The sequence below is a fragment of the Lytechinus pictus genome, chromosome 5, assembly GCF_037042905.1.
Source record: "Lytechinus pictus isolate F3 Inbred chromosome 5, Lp3.0, whole genome shotgun sequence".
Classification (NCBI taxonomy): domain Eukaryota; kingdom Metazoa; phylum Echinodermata; class Echinoidea; order Temnopleuroida; family Toxopneustidae; genus Lytechinus; species Lytechinus pictus.
Window position 1 is genome coordinate 50,139,293 of NC_087249.1, and position 6,930 is coordinate 50,146,222.

Genomic DNA, 6,930 nt, shown 5'->3' on the forward strand with positions numbered 1-6,930 from the left:
TTTAAAGGCTATTTCATGAAAAGATGTAAAGTAAATCTTGAAAATTATGAATCCTTCTTGCTGTTACACATCCGTTTCAAAACAATCCCCGAAACGGTTCTATATACAATATATACCAGAATATTGTGGTGTTGATTGGTGAACGTTTAGTGCCATGACATTCATTTGATTCCGGTGTTAAGTTTGTGGTGTCTGTTCAAGACCTTTGGGTGTTACTTTTTATACTCATTGGTGCTATGTTCAAACTTGAGGGTGTAATTTTATAACCTGTGTGTGTGGTTCTCTAGGGCGACAACAGGGCCCCGTAATACAAAGCGTTAAGATTGATCCAATTAATCACATCTATGGAGCAATGTCAACATCTAAAATGTATGTTTGTTCAAATCCTTTATAGATAATAATGCATATTCATAAATTCAGCAATCTCTTGAAGATTCAGTGTGATTTTTTTGTTTACAAAAAAGATTGTGAACATTTTCTGTAGAAAAAAATATGGTATATATGGATTTCCATACAGTTGAGATTGATTGGATTAATCGCAACTCTTTATAAGACGGGGCCCTGGTGTCATTTAACGCAACACCCCAGTTTTATATCAGTCCAAAGTGTTCCAGGGATATAATTATTAGAGATTTTTTCGCTTCCACTGTGCACGACGGATTCAAGAATACAGAAAATGTATTAAAAATGCTGGGAGGTCTTTGTCGAAAATTGGAGTACAGGAACCTTAGTTTCCTCCCAAGTTTCGGAGCTGACGAAAAATCGCAAATATGTCGTCTGTCCAGGGGGGCGTTTCATCAACATTATTGTCCGAAAAGTTGTTAGATCTGATAACTTTCCTTGAATTCGATTGGCTGAGAGGCACTGTCGGATAAAATAGGATTATTCGGATAAAACATCCGACAAGTCCTTCATGAAACGCTCCCTGGATCGAAACTACTGTTTTGATTCACCAGTTATCGACAAAGACTTCTTGGTTATTCCTTGTCACAAAGGTAGTCCTATCGCGTCATGGAAGCGGAAACTCAGAGTTACAGACTATACTTCACAGAGCAAACATCGTTCTAATAAGAAAAGAGTTGGAGAAGCTTACCTGGATCTCTGACATCTTCCTTCCTGGATGATGGCCCGCCTCTGACCTGGGGCCATATGAGAAATGGGTGGAGTTGAAGTTCTGGAATAAAGAAAGGTCAATTGGGAGGAGATACATCACATAAAGAACTAATCTGCAGGTTATTGTGAACGTACAGACGCCTTGGTGTCCCATAGATATTAATGACAGAAGTGAAAATAACACTGATTCGATAAAGTAAAATAATGATAAAGGTGATGATGATGATGAACATGGTGGTGGTGGTAGTTGTGGTAATGACAATCATGATAATGAAGATGATGGAGATGATAATGATTTTCTAGGATCAGGATAACTACGATGATAGTGAAGATGATGATGGTGATGATGATGATGATGATGATGACGATGATGGTGATGATGATGATGATGATGATGATGATGGTGATGATGATGGTGATGATGATGATGATGATGGTGATGATGATGATGATAATGAAGATGATATAGATGATAATGATTTTCTAGGATCAGGATAACAACGATGATAGTGATGATGATCATGATGATGATGATGATGATAATGATGATGATGATGATGATAATGATAATGATGATGATGGCGATGATGGTGACAATGTTGAAGAACAAGATGACAACGACGACGAAGATGATAATTATATAATTAATAAATTGGTGATTTACATTTATTGGATAACGATATAATCTTGAATGAGATCAAAAGATATCAAGATTTTAAAATATGATTGATTTTTTAAAAACATTCATCAATATGCCCAAAATACTGTAGTTGCTACTTTATTGTGTCTCACTGAGTTGGACATTTTGATAAATAAAAAAGGGGTTTCATTGCCCAACTCTTAACAATTGAATTGGAATCACTATGAGTAAAACTACAAAGTAAAACAACTAAACGAGAGATCGTCCACGATGAACGATTATTCCACCATGTGAACATTCACAATGCATTTATTCCATCGTTGTGTCAATCTTTCGAGGAACCAACACGTAAAACATACTTTTTAGGAAAGAAAAGAAAATGTTATTGCACTCTTTCGTTTTGTGGTTAGAATTATAGAAATCCAGAATAGATTTTTTCATCATGTAGCTCCGGATGTGTATAGCTTTGGGCAAATTATATCAAAGCTTTGAAGAATTACGTAGGTACGTAACTTAAAATATTAGCTTCCATTCTATTGCGAGGCACAATGTGCAATATGAAAGGAAAATCATTCGAGAGGTATTAATATTGCCGAAGGAGCCGCATGGCATTGTTCATAAAGTAGTTACACATTACATTAAAAGTGATTTTGGTCGCTCGAAAAGTCTTTCCTTGTTAGCACGACAAATATATAATGAAACACACCACGCAAATGCCGGGCCGCGGAAGCGGGGGGGGGGGGGGTGGGCTTCAGCACCCAATTTTCTCCAAAACCGTGTACAAAAACGTAAAAAATTACCATATAATTGTGTTTTTTGCATGGTCAGCCCCCCCACTTTGAAAACCGTTCCGTTGCCCCTGCATAGTAGTTGTAGTAGTACTACTACTACTACTACTACTACTACTACTACTACTACTACTACTACTACTACTACTACTACTACTACTACTACTACTACTACCACCTCTACTACTACTACTACTGCTACTACTACTATTACCACTACTACTACTACTACTACTACTACTACTACTACTACTACTACTACTACTACTACTACTACTAATACTACTACTACTACTACTACTACTGCTACTGCTACTGTACTACTACTACTACTACTATTACTATTACTTCTAGTTTAGGTAGTTGTAGTAGTAGAAGATGAAGAAGTAATATGCTCATGATTGGCCTACAAATGGTGGGGGAAGCGGTCACCCCCCCAAAAAAGAGAAAAACTTGACGACCAAGATAATAAAAGAAAAAAAAGGAAATGAAAGGGGTTAAATTTAATACTGTTTTCTGAATAAAATTGCATGAGATTTTTCTATTAAGAGGTCAAAATCTTTGCTCCGTCACCTCGCTTTCTCGCATGTGTGTAGAAATTATGCCCCACATGCCATGTGCCAATATATCATTAGTGGTGGAACCTTAGTCCCCGCCCGATGAGAGGGGGTGGGGATGTGGAACTAGTAGATTATTAGCATTAATGGTAAAAGTACAAGTGGTTGCGGTGGGCTTTGCAGCAGCAATATATAGTCTCTTAGTGGTGTAACTACCGGGGGGGGGGGGGCATGGGGGGCACGTGCCCCCCAATCGGCTGCCCCCCAAAAAAAAACGGGGAAAAGGAAAAGAAGAGGGAGAAAGGAAGAGAAACGTACAGCGGGAAAGAAGAAATTATTGTTCATGATGATTTTAATTATAACTATGTTATGTTATATTACATAAGAAACTTTTTTTTCATAACTTTATAAAACATTATTTGCTCAGGACTTATAACATTGTTCCCGGTGCTCGCATTGTCTATTTAACGAGATATGTCATCCTGTTGTACTAAACCCTCCCGTTTTCAAGTCATTATACACCAAATACATTTTCTCGCACTTCGAGTTATTATTGTTTTATGTAGTGACATATGCTTCTTTTTCATGACTACTTAAAGTGATTGCCCCATTTTAAGATCTTAATATAAAACATTTCCTGTCCCTGCTTACGTTTGCATTAGTGGATTGGTGATATATGTATATTCAGATTAGAAAAAGGAACATTTAAGGACTGATTTTAGGAATTCATGAAGACTTCACGAATTCCTAAAATCAGTCCTTAAAATGTCACTTTTTCTAATCTGAATATCAAAATTTTTCAACTCGCGCTTCGCGCTCGCATCATTCGGTTAGTGAAATACGTATGGTCTTCGTGAATTCCTACAAACAAGCCTTAGAATGCCCCTCTTCAGGTCTGAATTTCCTAAATTTTCAGCTCGCGCTACGCGCTCACAATATTTGATTAGTGAGATGCGTATGATAATCATGATTACAATGACTACAAAAAGTGCTTCATGTATTTAGATGTAATTCTAACAAAATCAGCAAGCGCTTGGCACTCGCATTAGATGATTAGATGGTGAGATACAGTATGTATACTCTTAATGGATTCCTAAAATATAGTCCTTAAAATGTCCCTGTTTGGGGTCAATATATACGAAAATTTCAACTCGCGCTTCGCGCTCGCGTTGATTGTTTAGCGAGACAGGTACGTATCATGATTAAAAAGATTGCTTATAATGTCCCTTTTTAGGTCTAAATATCAAAAATTTTCAGCTGGCGCTTCAAGCTCCCATTATTTGATCAGTATGTGTCATACATATCCGTTTAATGGTACTGTCCTTAAATTATCTCTATTAGGTCAGTATACCTAGGAACTGAGCGCGCTTCGCGCGCTAAGTGACTAAATTTTTTTGCTGGTGCCCCCCCAATGCTGTGACCCACGGCACGCCACTGTAGTCTTCTATTTTATATAATAGTTAAATTTTAACGAGTGGTACGAGTGTATGACTAGTTCAGATGCTGGCCCTTCGAGATTTTTTCCCCCTCCACTCTCTGCGCACCATCCACTGCACGTTTCCCTCCACACTGCACTTACCCAGTGATCGCGCGACCCATGAAGAGGGGTAAATTTGGGGGTCGCGCGATCACTGGGTAAGTGTAGTGTGGAGGGAAACGTGCAGTGGATGGTGCGCAGAGAGTGGAGTGGAAAAAAATCTCGAAGGGCCAGCATCTGGACTAGTGTATGACAGAAATAATATGCTAAGAAACAATATGTTACACGGCAAAGCACAACATTTTAATACTCTCCTTTCTCACCCCTTTTCCCATTTTTATCTGAGGGATTTTTTCCCCCTTTGCAGTCTAGCCTAAAGCATCACTTGTTTCAATTTCAGTTCGAAAATACAATCAGAGGACTTATGCCTACAAGGTATGAAGTGTGCGACGGAAAATATGACGAATATGATATTTACTGCGCATCCTGGCAACAGCAAGAAGTACCAATTATTCAGTGACATCCACCTAATTCATTACAAATATTAGATTCGTTACAAATATTAGATTCGTTTGGTATTCAAAACAGACTTGGGTGTACAGTTGAATATGATTGTTTATGGAAAATAAACACGTAGTCATATTATCGCGTATAGAGGACGTTATCAAGCGGCCGGGGCGATGCAGAAGTTGTATACGAGAAGAGGCGCCACGTGGGGAGGGTGTGTGCATGTTTGTGTATGTTAGGGTGTAAACGGGAAACAGAAACATATTCACATATATTTTTGTCTTGCTTAAAGGTCAAACTGATATGGGAAACTTTGATACAGCGATTTGAATTAGATGAAATAAAGGACTTGAAATGGCGGGATATATTTGTTGGTTTGTCAGGCAATACAAATATAATAAAAAGTTGTAATAATATTATATTTATGGTAAAATATATATTATTTATATTTAGAAAGGAGGGGGTATTACCAACCATTGACGATATACATAAACTTATTTTAGAATATAAGGATCAAGAAATAAAATAGCTATTAAAATGGGGAAATTAGGGCGGCACTTGCAAAAATGGGAAACAGTAAAATTGTGATAAGGTTAAGTTGTAAGTTTTTATTTACTTTCTATATATGTAATGCTTCTCCCGTGAGCTTGTTATATTCAAAATTGTTTATCGAATTGTTTTGTACTTTTAAACATGATTTATTTATGATGAGAGTGAGCAGATCTTCTGGACAGTGGTGTGTTGTGTGTGTGTGTATGTGTGTGTGTTTGTGTGTGTGTGTTGGGGCGGGGGGAGGGAGGGGGAGGGGGAAGTTTTGGTCTTTAAGCATTTTTATAATAACTGATTTCATTGTTTTCTTTAAGATATATATGATTCATGATTTTATTAAGTTAGTGAAAAAAAAGTGAAAATATGAAATGTCAAGTATTATATGTGATTTGAAATGTTAATTTGAAATGTTATGTATTTTTTTGTTGTTCATGAAATCAGAATAAAAACATTATTCAAAACAAAAAAAGTAGGGATGGTGTGTGTGGGTGTGGGGTGAATTTTGTGTGGGCACGTGTATGTTGGATTTGGTCATAGACGTGTATGTATCAGATATCGGTTTTTTTACGCCTGGGACCGACTTTTAACCTCAACACTTGCGAAAGTTGTGGAAGAGTAAGGTAGATGAAATGCCTATATTATGCTCATGCAGTGGTAGGCCTATACAAGTGCAGTAGCGGGCTTTGAATCCCGGACTTTCGAGTTTGTGTGTAGTCAGGAGCCGTAAATCTCTCGGCTGAGGCGGTTGTTTCTATGATTCTTAATGTGATTAAAATGAAGCTCCGCCCCCAAATGGGAGTATATTATGAAAGACATACAAAGGAGAAAAAATATATCGCAGTTTAAATATGAATTTGATGCATGCTACAAAGAAATACGGTCTTCAACTAAAAGCTGCCATTTTACGATCAGGATTTCAAAAAACAGCGAAAGGCATCAATAACATGAATAACACTAATAACAGCTAATATTTTTCAATAAAATGCAAAGAAATAGTAAAAAAAAAACCATAGGATCCAGGCTTATTGTTCCTGTCACGTCCCAAACGTAATGGACAAGAATATGATATATTGGGGGGAAAGCGCTGCATACCCAAACACTTAACTTACCACAAGAATAATTATGTATTCATATCACGAATAGTGAAGAACATGAATACCATAACATGTTCAAATAATATCCCTGTCACGTATATCCTTCCAGCAAAATACTGCTATCATGTTCTTAATCTATATAATACCCTATGAAACTTATAAAAAGTGATCAATGAATGAATATCAGTGTTTAGATATGAGCAAT